Source organism: Scyliorhinus torazame, chromosome 22 (assembly GCF_047496885.1).
Source record: "Scyliorhinus torazame isolate Kashiwa2021f chromosome 22, sScyTor2.1, whole genome shotgun sequence".
Classification (NCBI taxonomy): domain Eukaryota; kingdom Metazoa; phylum Chordata; class Chondrichthyes; order Carcharhiniformes; family Scyliorhinidae; genus Scyliorhinus; species Scyliorhinus torazame.
The window spans coordinates 29097613-29111932 of NC_092728.1; the positions used below are offsets into that span (position 1 = coordinate 29097613).

The 14320-nt window shown below is 44.1% G+C and overlaps 1 long non-coding RNA gene across 1 annotated transcript; it reads right to left on the reverse strand.

The window, feature by feature from the left end:
• Positions 1–2924: 2924 nt before the first annotated feature.
• LOC140399489 (uncharacterized) lies at positions 2925–7922 on the reverse strand. The gene is made up of 2 exons (XR_011937698.1): positions 7686–7922; positions 2925–3229 (listed from the first exon to the last, which is right to left on the reverse strand). It is a non-coding gene; the product is annotated as an uncharacterized lncRNA (long non-coding RNA).
• Positions 7923–14320: the final 6398 nt, after the last annotated feature.

A 14320-nucleotide genomic window follows, 5' to 3' on the forward strand; every position in this document is an offset into this window, starting at 1 on the left:
TTAGCACAGGGTTAATTCGCTGGATTGGAAAGCAGACCAAAGCAGGCCAGCAACACAGTTCAATTCCAGTACCATCCTCCCCGAACAGGGCTTTTCGCAGTAATTTCGTTTGAAGCCGACTTGTGACAATAAGCCATTTTCATTTCATTTCATTTCAAAGGCTGATCCTGTTGCGGAAGACGTCAGTTACTCCACCCTGTGCCCTGGCGTGGCGGGTGGATCTGTTGATGTTTCTCACACTCGGGAATGTTCAGCTTGAGTTGGATGCAGGGGTTCTACATTGCATGGGCTTTCAAGAATTGAATGACATCGAACATGAGCGTCGGGGTTGGACTGTGTATGACTGTGTACGGGTGAATGGTGGATCCCTGATTCCTTTTCTTTGATGCTTATATTTGAAATGTTATGGGGTGTTTGGTGGTTGTTGGGAGGCAGGATTTGTTGGCCAGGGTATTGACATTGTATTTGTTACCGTTGATTGTTTGTTGATGGGTGTAAATTTGGACGAAATGGAGGAGAATAAAAATATTTTTAGAAAAATGTATATAATTAAATGTATGTTATTATGTTACACCCAGCCACAAATTGCGCACATACATGCTGCTCTACTTATCGCATGTTCTTAACATGCGTGCTTCAGGATAACAATATAGGTCCAGCTTTAACAGTTCCAATTTGTTTCGTTGGCGGGATCTGAATCCATAATGCCTGTCGAATGTCACGTTTGACTGCACCGATTTGGCATATTGTAACTGTATCCATGACGATTACGTCAGTTAAGCTCTCCGCTTTGTTTCTCCAAACACCCCTCCCCTCCCGCCAACTAAGAAGGTTGTTTCCTTTTGTTTGTCTTTTGCCACCCTGACGCAACTATGCATCGTCATAAAAGTAAGCAATATACTGGGCGTTGTCGAATTTGAAGCAACGGCATTGGGCTCTTGAAAACTCCCCTCGTCTGCCAGCACTTTTTCGGTTGGGAACAGAGTTAACGGTTCGAGTCCCTAGAGACTTCGTCAGAACTAAAGGGAGGGAAAATTGTTGGAACTGTCGAAATTGCATCAACAAGTAGAAAATTTTACAACAAAAAACAGAATGCTGAGTGAGGAAGTTGTGCAGTGATTTAAACCACGCATGGACAATGTGCTTTAAGGAGGAGTAGGAAGGCCAAGATCTAAAGTAGCTGGACTCAACCTAGAATCCAAGACCTAGACAAACAAGCTGAAGTTAATATGCTGCTCCCCGATGTTGCACCAACTTCACTGGAGCGTTGTAGTAAACCAAGGGCAGAAATGTAGGCATGACAGCACGTTTCTGAGTTTAAATGGTGCGCAATATGAAGATTGGTGTCATATAACGCGGTCCGACATTTTGTCTTTTCTTCTCATGGTCTGTCGATGAACTCGCTATGTTAACTGTACTCCCAAATCGATGCTGGACGAAGTGGCGATTTTTCCCACCGTCCGCAGTTCCTGAACTTTTATGGTACATCTTTCCTGTTCTGAGCATGCTGTTGGCCCTTGTTGGCCATTTGAACTCTGAAATTACACTGCTAGTGGCATGGTATATTCTGTGTAACCGCCAAGCGTTGGCTTTTTTCCCTATTTTCCGGTTGCAGCTTGTTGATTTTTAAATTCAAAAGATATTGGAACGGAATTAGAACATTTGGCCCATCGAGTCTGCTGCGCCATTTGATAATGTGTGATCTCATCCTGACCTTTACTCCACCGTCCTGCCCGTTCCCATAACCCTTCAACCCATTTTCAATTAAAAGCCTGTCTAACTTCTCCTGCAATTTAATCACATCCCCCAAATCCACCGCACTCTGGGTTACGGCTTTGCACAGATTCACAAACTTTTGGGACAAGTAGTTTCTTCTGACTTCTGTTTTAAATTTGCTATCTCTTATCCCAAGGCTATGATCCCTCGTTCGGGAATTCCCCACGTGAGGAAGCATCGCTTCTATTCGGCCTATGATCAGTGACGTCTGGTCCCCTGGTCTGTTTCACAGTTTTCAGTTGCCACTCCCGTGACCTCTGGGCCTCTCGGCGAGTCTATCGTCTCTTCAGCAACATCAGGACCTCCAGACGTTCTTGGAGCATCACGCTTTCCTGATGTCGCTCAAGAACAGATGAGTTGACGTCATTATTACATCGAAAATATGTATGTTTCTGATTTTTATTCTGCGCTGAAAAATCCCTTCTCAGCTATGCACCCTTCAACACACCCGAGACTATCTGTAACTGCTGCCCTTACTTGAAATCCGTGATCTCTTTCCCGACCCACTGAAGTTCTTGCTCATTCGATTCCCGGGTGTACGATGACGTAACCAATTAACTGTGTTATTTTTCAGAGAGTGATCCCCACTTTAGCAACCCTCAACATCTTGATGTTTTGCAGACAAAGCAGCTGTGAATCTGCTGGTAGATTGCTACTTCGCGTAACCTATTGCCTCTCCCGCTGAAACACACCATAACCACTCAAAATATTATCCAACATTTAAAAGACACCGTCCATTATTTCAAAACCCGTTGCCGTCATTCATTTGCCATTAGAAATGTTTCCACCTACTGTCCAGTTGTCGGCCCTTTGAAAAGCCAGCACCAACAGAATCCGTTTTCCGGCTTCTGCTGCACCTTTCTCTTCATATACCGATTTGAGACCCAGGGACGCCTTCTGAACGGTTTGATGTGTGTAAGCAACCCGGTCGCGTGACCGTTCAGAAGGTTATCACTGTTCCATCCACTTGCTGATTTCAATTAAGTTTGAAAGATATATGCTAAATTTTCATAATTCACGACATTCATATTCTCTTCCCATTTTCCGGGAATGCCAGAACTGCTCACAACCATACTGTGCCCCTTAGACTCTGTCCTTATTGAGGCTGGTGTTAAACATATTTTTAAAAATACGGCACAATCAGAAGCTTTGACCAATGCAGTTTATTAAATTTAATTCCTGGCTAAAGCCCAATCAGCAGACAGCAGGTATGCAGGGACAAGATTACGGGACCGAAGCAATCAAATGGAGCACGTTTCCAAGGAATGTATATTTAATTGAACCAGGATGCGGAGAACTCGCCTGAAGGTAATCCAATAGCGGAACTTTCACTAGCCACGTATGCAACATTTGGCACCATCGAAACAATCTGGCCCGAAGTTAATCCTCTCGCCTTGACTACAGCCGGAGGTACGACACTTTCCATTATTATTTTCACACCAGTTAAAGAGGCCTGAAATTCAGAAGGAAAGGTTGAGTTAGCGAAGGCTCTGCTTATGACAGAACGAGAAAGAGAGCGAGGGATGGGATTGAAGCGCGTGAGATAAGAGAATCAATGTTGAAAACACGAATCTAAGTCTGAAAATGCGACTACTTGTAGATAACACATGAAGACTTCCCATCACCCACTTTTAAACTATGTCCCTGGCATAAATCACAGATAGGGCTTTAACTGCACACTATCAACCCCCGTGTGAAATAAGCCATGATTAAAATGCAGATCTGACATTTATGTAGAAGATTCCCTTCAGTGTAGGTCTTCAAAGATTTTCACATAGACGGCTGTGGAAGTGAAGAAGATATTTAGTTGTTGTCCACGGTTACCGAATCAGGAGGCAAATCTATCATAGGCAATTTAAGGTTAGTTACGTTTCGCAAAGAAACAAGAAACAAATAGAACATAGAACGTTAAAGCGCCATACAGGCCCTTCGGTCCTCGATGTTGCGCCAAGCTGCGAAACCACTCTAAAACCCATCTACACTATTCCCTTATCGTCCATATGCCGATTCAATGACCATTCGAATGCCCTTCGTGTTGGCGAGTCCAGTACTGTTGCAGGCAGGGTATTCCACGCCCTTACTACTCTCTGAGTAAAGAGCCTACCGCTGACATCTATCTTATATCTATCTCCCCTCAATTTAAAGCTATGTCCCCTCGTGCTTGACATCACCATCCGAGGAAAAAGGCTCTCACTGTCCACCCTATCCAATCCTCTGATCATCTTGTATACCTCAAGTAAGTCAGCTATTAACCTTAATCTCTCTAACGAAAACAACCTCAAGTCCCTCAGCCTTTCCTCATAAGATCTTTCCTCCATAACATGCAACATTCTGGTAGATTTTCTCTGCACCCTTTCCAATGCTTCCACATCCTTCCTATAATGCGGCAACCAGAATTGCACGCGATACTCCAAATGCGGCCGTACAAGAGGTTTGTACAGCTGCAACATGACCCCATGGCTTCGAAACTCAATCCCACTACCAATAATAGCTAACACACCATACGCCTTCTTAACAACCCTCTCAACCTGGGTTGCAACTTTCAGGGATCTATGTACACGGACACCGAGATCTCTCTGCTCATCCACACTGCCAAGAATCTTACCATTAGCCAAGTTACTTTCTTCCTGTTATTCCTTCCAAAATGAATCACCTCACACTTTTCTGCATTAAACTCAATTTGCCACCTCTCAGCCCAGCGCTGCAGCTTATCTATGTCTCTCTGCAACTTGTAACATCCTTCCGCACTGTTCACAACTCCACCGACTTTAGTGTCATCTGCAAATTTACTCACCCATCAATATACGCCCTCCTCCAGGTCATTTATAAAAAGGACAAATAGTTGTGACCCCAAAGCAAATCCTCGTGGTACACCACTAGTAACTGGCCTCCAGTCTGAACATTTCCCATCAACCACCACTCTTTGTCTACTTCCAGCTAGCCAATGTCTGATCCAAAGTGCTAAATCACCCTGAATCCCATTTCTCCGTGTTTTCTGTAGTGGCCGACCGTGCGGAACCTTATCAAACGCTTTACTGAAATCCATATACACCACATCAACTTATTTACCCTCATCCACCGGTTTGGTCCCCTTCTCAAAGAACTGAATAAGGTTCGTGAGGCATGACCTACCCTTCACAAAAACCGTGTTGACTATCTCTAATCAAATTAGTCCTTTCCAGGTGAATATACATCCTATCTCTTATAAATCTTTCCAAGGTTTTGCCCACAACAGAAGTAAGGCTCACTGGTCTATAGTTAACTGGGTTGTCTCTACTCCCCTTCTTGAACAAGGGGACAACATTTGCTATCCTCCAGTCTTCTGGTGCTATTCACGTAGGCAAAGATGACTTGCAGATCAAAGCCAAAGACTCAGCAATTTCTTCCCTAGCTTCCCAGAGAATCCTAGGTTAAATCCCATCCGGCGCAGGGGACTTAGCTATTTTCACACTTTCCAGAATTGCTAACACCTCCTCCTTCTGAACCTCAAGCCCTTCTAGTCTAGTAGCCTGAATCTCAGTATTCTCCACATCAACATTGTCTTTTTCCTGTGTGAATACTGACGAAAAATATTCATTTAGCACCTCTCCTCTCTCCTCGGACTGCAAGCACAACTTCCCACTACTGTCCTTGACCAGCCCTACTCTTACCCTTGTTATTCGTTTATTCCTGACATATCTATAGAAAGCATTAGGGTTATCCTTGATCCTACCTGCCAAAGGCTTCTCATGTCCCCTCCTGGCTCTTCTTCGCTCTCTCTTTAGGTCCTTCCTGGCTAACTTGTAAGTCTTGAGAGCCCTAACTGAACCTTCATGTCCCATCTTTACATAAGCCTCGTTCTTCCTCTTGACAAGTGTTTCGACTGCTTTAGTAAACCACGGTTCCCTTGCACAACCACTTCCTCCCTGCCTGACAGGTGCATCCTTATCAAGGACACGCAGTATCTGTTCCTTGAACAAGCTCCACATTTCGATTGTGTCCATCCCCTACAGTTTTCCTCTCCACCCGATGCATCCAAAGTCTTGCCTCATCGCATCATAATTGCCTTTCCCCCAATTATAACTTTTGCCCTGCTGTATATACCTATCCCTTTCCATCACTAAAGTAAACGTAATCGAATTGTGGTCACTATCACCAAAGTGCTCACCTAGCACCAAATCTAACACCTGTCCTGGTTCCTTACCCAGTACCAAATCCAATATGGCCTCGCCTCTCGTTGGCCTATCTACATACCGTGTCAGGAAACCCTCCTGCACACATTGGACAAAAATGGGCCCAAGTACTCGAACTATAGCGTTTCCAGTCAATATTTGAAAATTTAAAGTCCCCTGTAACAACTATCCTGTTACTTTCGCTCCTATCCAGAATCATCTTTGCAATCCTTTCCTCTACATCGCTGGAACGTTTCGGAGGCCTATAGAAAACCCCTAACAGGATGACCTCTCCTTTCCTGTTTGTAACGTCAGCCATACTACGTCATTAGACGAGTCCTCATCAAACGTCCTGTTCTTACTTGATACATTAGATAATTAGACAAAGATGTATCCCACTCGCAGCAGTTGAGAATAATTTACTGATTCCCGGGGACACAATGACGATCTGCACAGTGCTTTTGTGCCAGTTAATTGTGGCAACAATATCTGCTCTGATCTATCTGTTTGCAAACATATTCCAACCCCACCCCCTTTCCCCCGTCAGCTCTCTGCCCTCCGTTGGCCTATCATCGATTTTGATAACGTAACTGCTTAACGTATACTGCCACTTAATGGAAGCCTCAGCCGGCATTTTAGTTTAAATCCTGTTGCGTTTCATATCCTTATCCTTTGGAAACAATTTCATAGCTGAGGGTTTGAACAGGCCGTTATCCCAGAGCGTAGTAATTTGAACATGGGGCCGTCAACCAATCCTGTTTGTAAATCAACGTGTTTGGAATTGCTGATTGCAGAGAGGGACTGAATAATAGTTGTCTATCCCATAAAATGCAGAAATGAAACCCCTTGCTGAAGACTCTGATGTCTTGCATTAGCCAAAACTGCTTGACAAGCAAATCTGTGAACAAAAAATGACCACCAACAGTGAATGGGACATGCGAGGGTGGAGAGATTCTATCCACTTTGTTAGAGAGTGTCATATTGCTTTGTCTGTGATAGGGAGAGATCTCCTTCGTACCTGTTGAAATAATGAGCCAGACAATCACTGCTGAATAAAACTGAGCACAGGATGACAATGTGATTTATCATCTTAATTCCCTATTTAACTGATTGACTTAAAGAGCTAAAATTGATTGGTTTACTAGTTCTATTATTTAATTCCTCCCCCCACCCTGTCCCCATCCCGACGGAAACTCCAATGTTGATCTATTGCAATAAAACTCGGTTAAATTACTTGATTCTCATCTCTACGCCTCATCTGATGAACAGCTAACTCAGTTAGGGTTAGCAGCTCTGCAGGCAACGCCCCTCCTGAATCAGCATTGCTCACTTGTGATAATAGCTGCTGACTGTCAGAGAAAAGTGACCTAAAGAGGTAGCAATGGTATACATTTAGAAAATTTGGCACACTAACAGACTGTAGCGGATATCAATGATCAGAAGGATACAATCGAAGTTTCTGCACCGTGACATCCGGACAATTACGGCAACACCAGATACGCATAGCTAGGTCAATGCTGCAGTTCACATCCAAACACATTTGTATCTCGTCTATTTGCATCAGCGTTAATTCCTCACTCCACGACCCGTTGATCTCGGAAAACTCCCCTTTATGGGTTCATCTGATTATGCTTTTCCGCACAAAATGTTATTTTTTAAACACTCAGAACAGTTTGAATTCGGGGGACACAATCTGGTTTTCAAATACAACTCGTACTTTTTCAACAGGGTCCCACAAGAGATGTCAAAATAAACAACCTAGTCCTTTTCGAACGTTCCTTTCATTTTCCTCTCTAGGTCCAGCAGTTATGGAATCAGTCAACGTCAGGAAACAAATGACCAAAAGCAACACATGTCTCATCTTCAACACACTTCTTCAGGATTAGAAAGCTCATGCGGAGATGCTGTGATTACAGACTTGGGGCGCTATCTAGGTTTATACTCGCAGAAACCTTCAAATGGCCAGACTCTCTGTAATGTTTAACTTCACGAGACGTTCGACAAGCTGGCAGCTTCTTTGAGGTGGCATTTTAACATCATTCTAGTTATATGGATGGAGAAGAATCATATCAGGTATCTCCAATCTCAAATCCACTTTTTTGAAGAGTGAAATAGTCAATGTAGAATATAATTATACATTAAACGACAGCAGCGTGGCACAGTAGTTAACACTGCTGCCTCACAGCACCAGAGATCCGATTTCAATCAAGGCCTTGGGAGACTGTCTGTGTGGAGTTTGCACATTCTTCCCTTCTCTCGGTGGATATCCTTAGTGTGATCCGGTTTTCTCCCACAGTACAAATGTGCGCAGGTTAGGCAGATTGGGCACGTGAAATTGCCCCATGTCCAGTGAGGTGCGTACAGAAAGGTGCCGGTTAGGTTATGGGTTGACGTGGGTAGGGTTGTGCAGACTCGATGGGCAGAATGGCCTCCATTTACAGTGTAGGATTGTATGATTCGAACAGTAATTGAAGATCACCTATTTCAATTTGTGAACTAATGTAAACTCCAAAAACAAATCTAGAAATATATTATATATATACAACTTCATGTGAGCGCTGCGCTTCAAGTGTCCTGCTTTGAGCAAACTTTCCACAATACGTCTGATTCTCCCTATGTTTGAGAGCCTTCCAGTGAAACGACAACCACCGTTTTAATATTTTAAGCTCAACAGAGGCGAGGCCTTTGCATTTCCCTGCGCCTCTGAAGACAAAGAAGCATACAGTGCATGGAACTCGGAAATGCAATTATGATGCTTTTTAAAAAATTCAATCATGATTTTTAAGTTTAAGAGCGGGAGTAAGAAAGGCCGAAATATCCTTCGGGCACTGCCCTGAAATCAACCAACAGTTAAAATTATTTTTCCCTACTTGTGCCTCAGCGAGTTCATGGGACGTAACTCATTCCAATTGTGCATCCTGTCAGACGTAGTAAATTGTGACCAGATCATATGGATACACTTTTTCATATAATTTATTGTCTGTATATGGATTCATCAGGCATTTCTGGTTGAGCTTCGTTTCAGGAAATGTATTAACACGATATGGTGGTGAACAGTTCAGTGGTTAATGACGATTCATTTGCACTCTTAGCAGAAACAGAACATATATTTATACCATAATAAATAGTTTACCATGCAAAACAATTCTTTATATTATCTCTTTATTTTTTATAAATGTATTTTTCCAATTTAGGGGCAATTTAGCGTGGCCAATCCACTTACCAGAGCAGAGCATTAGTAATTGGGGACTCTATAGTCAGGGGCACAGATAGGAGATTTTGTGGGAGCGTGAGAGACTCACGTTTGGTATGTTGCCTCCCAGGTGCAAGGGTACGTGATGTCTCGGATCGTGTTTTCCGGGTCCTTAGGGGGGAGGGGGAGCAGCCCCAAGTCGTGGTCCACATTGGCACCAACGACATAGGTAGGAAAGGGGACAAGGATGTCAGGCAGGCTTTCAGGGAGCTAGGATGGAAGCTCAGAACTAGAACAAACAGAGTTGTTATCTCTGGGTTGTTGCCCGTGCCACGTGATAGTGAGATGAGGAATAAGGAGAGAGAGCATTTAAACACGTGGCTACAGGAATGGTGCAGGCGGGAGGGATTCAGATTTTTGGATAACTGGGGCTCTTTCTGGGGAAGGTGGGACCTCTACAGACAGGATGGTCTACATCTGAACCTGAGGGGCACAAATATCCTGGGGGGGGGGGGGGATTTGTTAGTGCTCTTTGGGGGGCGGTTAAACTAATGCAGCAGGGGCATGGGAACCTGGATTATAGTTTTAGTGAAAGGGAGAATGAGAGTATAGAGGTCAGGAGCACAGATTTGACATCGCAGGAGGGGGCCAGTGTTCAGGTAGGTGGTTTGAAGTGTGTCTACTTCAATGCCAGGAGTATACGAAACAAGGTAGGGGAACTGGCAGCGTGGGTTGGTACCTGGGACTTCGATGTTGTGGCCATTTCGGAGACATGGATAGAGCAGGGACAGGAATGGATGTTGCAGGTTCCGGGGTTTAGGTGTTTTAGTAAGCTCAGAGAAGGAGGCAAAAGAGGGGGAGGTGTGGCGCTGCTAGTCAAGAGCAGTATTACGGTGGCGGAGAGGATGCTAGATGGGGACTCTTCTTCCGAGGTAGTATGGGCTGAAGTTAGAAACAGGAAAGGAGAGGTCACCCTGTTGGGAGTTTTTTATAGGCCTCCTAATAGTTCTAGGGATGTAGAGGAAAGGATGGCGAAGATGATTCTGGATATGAGCGAAAGTAACAGGATAGTTATTATGGGAGACTTTAACTTTCCAAATATTGACTGGAAAATATATAGTTCGAGTACAATAGATGGGTCGTTTTTTGTACAGTGTGTGCAGGAGGGTTTCCTGAAACAATATGTTGACAGGCCAACAAGAGGCGAGGCCACGTTGGATTTGGTTTTGGGTAATGAACCAGGCCAGGTGTTGGATTTGGAGGTAGGAGAGCACTTTGGGGACAGTGACCACAATTCGGTGACGTTTACGTTAATGATGGAAAGGGATATGTATACACCGCAGGGCAAGAGTTATAGCTGGGGGAAGGGCAATTATGATGCCATTAGACGTGACTTGGGGGGGATAAGGTGGAGAAGTAGGCTGCAAGCGTTGGGCACACTGGATAAGTGGGGCTTGTTCAAGGATCAGCTACTGCGTGTTCTTGATAAGTATGTACCGGTCAGACAGGGAGGAAGGCGTCGAGCGAGGGAACCGTGGTTTACCAAGGAAGTGGAATCTCTTGTTAAGAGGAAGAAGGAGGCCTATGTGAAGATGAAGTGTGAAGTTTCGGTTGGGGCGATGGATAGTTACAAGGTAGCGAGGAAGGATCTAAAGAGAGAGCTAAGACGAGCAAGGAGGGGACATGAGAAGTATTTGGCAGGTAGGATGAAGGAAAACCCAAAAGCTTTCTATAGGTATGTCAGGAATAAGCGAATGGCTAGGGAAAGAGTAGGACCAGTCAAGGACAGGGATGGGAAATTGTGTGTGGAGTCTGAAGAGATAGGCGAGATACTAAATGAATATTTTTCGTCAGTATTCACTCAGGAAAAAGATAATGTTGTGGATGAGAATGCTGAGCCCCAGGCTAATAGAATAGATGGCATTGAGGTACGTAGGGAAGAGGTGTTGGCAATTCTGGACAGGCTGAAAATAGATAAGTCCCCGGGGACTGATGGGATTTATCCTAGGATTCTATGGGAGGCCAGGGAAGAGATTGCTGGACCTTTGGCTTTGATTTTTATGTCATCATTGGCTACAGGAATAGTGCCAGAGGACTGGAGGACAGCAGATGTGGTCCCTTTGTTCAAAAAGGAGAGCAGAGACAACCCCGGCAACTATAGGCCGGTGAGCCTCACGTCTGTAGTGGGTAAAGTCTTGGAGGGGATTATAAGAGACAAGATTTATAATCATCTAGATAGGAATAATATGATCAGGGATAGTCAGCATGGCTTTGTGAAGGGTAGGTCATGCCTCACAAACCTTATTGAGTTCTTTGAGAAGGTGACTGAACAGGTAGACGAGGGTAGAGCAGTTGATGTGGTGTATATGGATTTCAGCAAAGCGTTTGATAAGGTTCCCCACGGTAGGCTATTGCAAAAAATACGGAGGCTGGGGATTGAGGGTGATTTAGAGATGTGGATCAGAAATTGGCTAGCTGAAAGAAGACAGAGGGTGGTGGTTGATGGGAAATGTTCAGAATGGAGTACAGTCACAAGTGGAGTACCACAAGGATCTGTTCTGGGGCCGTTGCTGTTTGTCATTTTTATCAATGACCTAGAGGAAGGCGCAGAAGGGTGGGTGAGTAAATTTGCAGACGATACTAAAGTCGGTGGTGTTGTCGATAGTGTGGAAGGATGTAGCAGATTACAGAGGGATATAGATAAGCTGCAGAGCTGGGCCGAGAGGTGGCAAATGGAGTTTAATGTAGAGAAGTGTGAGGTGATTCACTTTGGAAGGAATAACAGGAATGCGGAATATTTGGCTAATGGTAAAGTTCTTGAAAGTGTGGATGAGCAGAGGGATCTAGGTGTCCATGTACATAGATCCCTGAAAGTTGCCACCCAGGTTGATAGGGTTGTGAAGAAGGCCTATGGAGTGTTGGCCTTTATTGGTAGAGGGATTGAGTTCCGGCGTCGGGAGGTCATGTTGCAGCTGTACAGAACTCTGGTACGGCCGCATTTGGAGTATTGCGTACAGTTCTGGTCACCGCATTATAGGAAGGACGTGGAGGCTTTGGAGCGGGTGCAGAGGAGATTTACCAGGATGTTGCCTGGTATGGAGGGAAAATCTTACGAGGAAAGGCTGATGGACTTGAGGTTGTTTTCGTTGGAGAGAAGAAGGTTAAGAGGAGACTTAATAGAGGCATACAAAATGATCAGGGGGTTGGATAGGGTGGACAGTGAGAGCCTTCTCCCGCGGATGGATATGGCTGGCACGAGGGGACATAACTTTAAACTGAGGGGTAATAGATATAGGACAGAGGTCAGAGGTAGGTTCTTTACGCAAAGAGTAGTGAGGCCGTGGAATGCCCTACCTGCTACAGTAGTGAACTCGCCAACATTGAGGGCATTTAAAAGTTTATTGGATAAACATATGGATGATAATGGCATAGTGTAGGTTGGATGGCTTTTGTTTCGGTGCAACATCGTGGGCCGAAGGGCCTGTACTGCGCTGTATTGTTCTATGTTCTATGTACCCTACCTTACGGGTTGTGGGGGCGAAACCCACGCAGACACGGGGAGAAGGTGCAAACTCCACGGGGAGTCAGTGACCTAGAGCCGGGATCGAACCTGGCACCTCGGCACCATGAGGCTACAGGGCTAACCCACTGCGCCACCGTGCTGCCCATCGACCGTTACCTCTTAACTGACAACATCCTTGGTCAGAACAATTCTTCAGCACAATAGGATTCATCTAAAGTTTGTTTTTCAAGTACTTTGAACTTTACCCATTATTCTAAGATATGGCTAAAAACAGTGTTAAAATGTAGTCAAAGAATCCTAGCGTGCTTTATCAAGATTTTCTTTTTATAAAAGCAACTAATACTAAAATATTCTCTAAGCCTTCCAAAGCAATTAATAATTCCTCACATTACTTTCCTTCTACAGGCAGTCGCTGTTAGAATTGTAGGACATGCGTCCTCCTGATCATTTTAAACACGAGGATATCATGCTATTTTGTTGGCACATAACATGCGTTTGAAGGAGTCTGTCCTGGTTTCGATTTTGGATAATGTTTAAATTAATTCCCTGCTAGTTGCTCATTTTGAAAAAGCTGGTTTACTTGCACAATTACAAATCCTATCTGTCTGCTATTGAAACATTTTTCTCGGCCAGTGCACACAAGCTTGGGTCCAAAGGAACACACTGTTCTTTATTTCCCATTCCAATATTTGCCTGAAATTGGGGTGAATTCCCTTAATATTCCCGCTGTGCCGTTTTCAAACTCTAATCATGAACTCATAATTTACACCCGTCTCATTTTCCATTTCAAACTCACCACCTAGTCTATTAATCCCAGTTATAATGCGCATGCTGCCTCCTTCTTTCAGCAGGCAGACAAATCAGCATTCGAAAATGCTGCTGAACGAGGTTTTTGCATTTGTGCCGTGCGTATTTTACCCAATGCTACCTCATATTTTCCATGTAACATCTTGAAAACCGGAGTTAAATACTTCCACGACTTTCAAATTCCAGAGAATGCAATCCTATTTCGTTACATACCAAAACTGGAATTTAACACAAGGCCATCAAATACTTGTGTGACAAAGATAAACGGCACTGCCTGCATGTTCACTGTATCATACATTGCCATGTGACGTTTAGAATTGCTTACAGTAGTCTTTTTCTGGCTCCACCGTGGATATTTTCAGGTGACGCATGAATTTGAAACAAATATGTGTTATCTTCAACAGATGATTGGACAGATATTCATCTCCAATTTTAGGTATTCTTTGTTTGACACAAGGCATGATTAACTATGATGCGCCTGGAATTACATGAGACTTTGGGCCAACAATTATTTTCACTGGTTGTCCATTATTCTTAAAAGTTCGAACAATGTTGGTTTCCCAAAGCATTTTCCAAAACTGAAATCTATTTGTAAATGAGTTGTCTATTATGTCATACTATTTGCATATATCTGGGATATTCTTCTACCTGCATTTTTTAGAGTCCAGTGTATTTGTCTTATAATGGGTAATTTGGAATAAGTACCTTTCTGCCTAGTAAGGTTCTCAGAGCAATTAGAGCATGTGTTAAATTCAGAATAAAGCTGCTGTGCCAGATTATGGAGGACATCGCAGCCCAACAATAAGCGGGCGACGGTCCGAGGCGTGGGGGCTGTACGGCAGTCCACCATCATAGTGGTCATGTCATTGG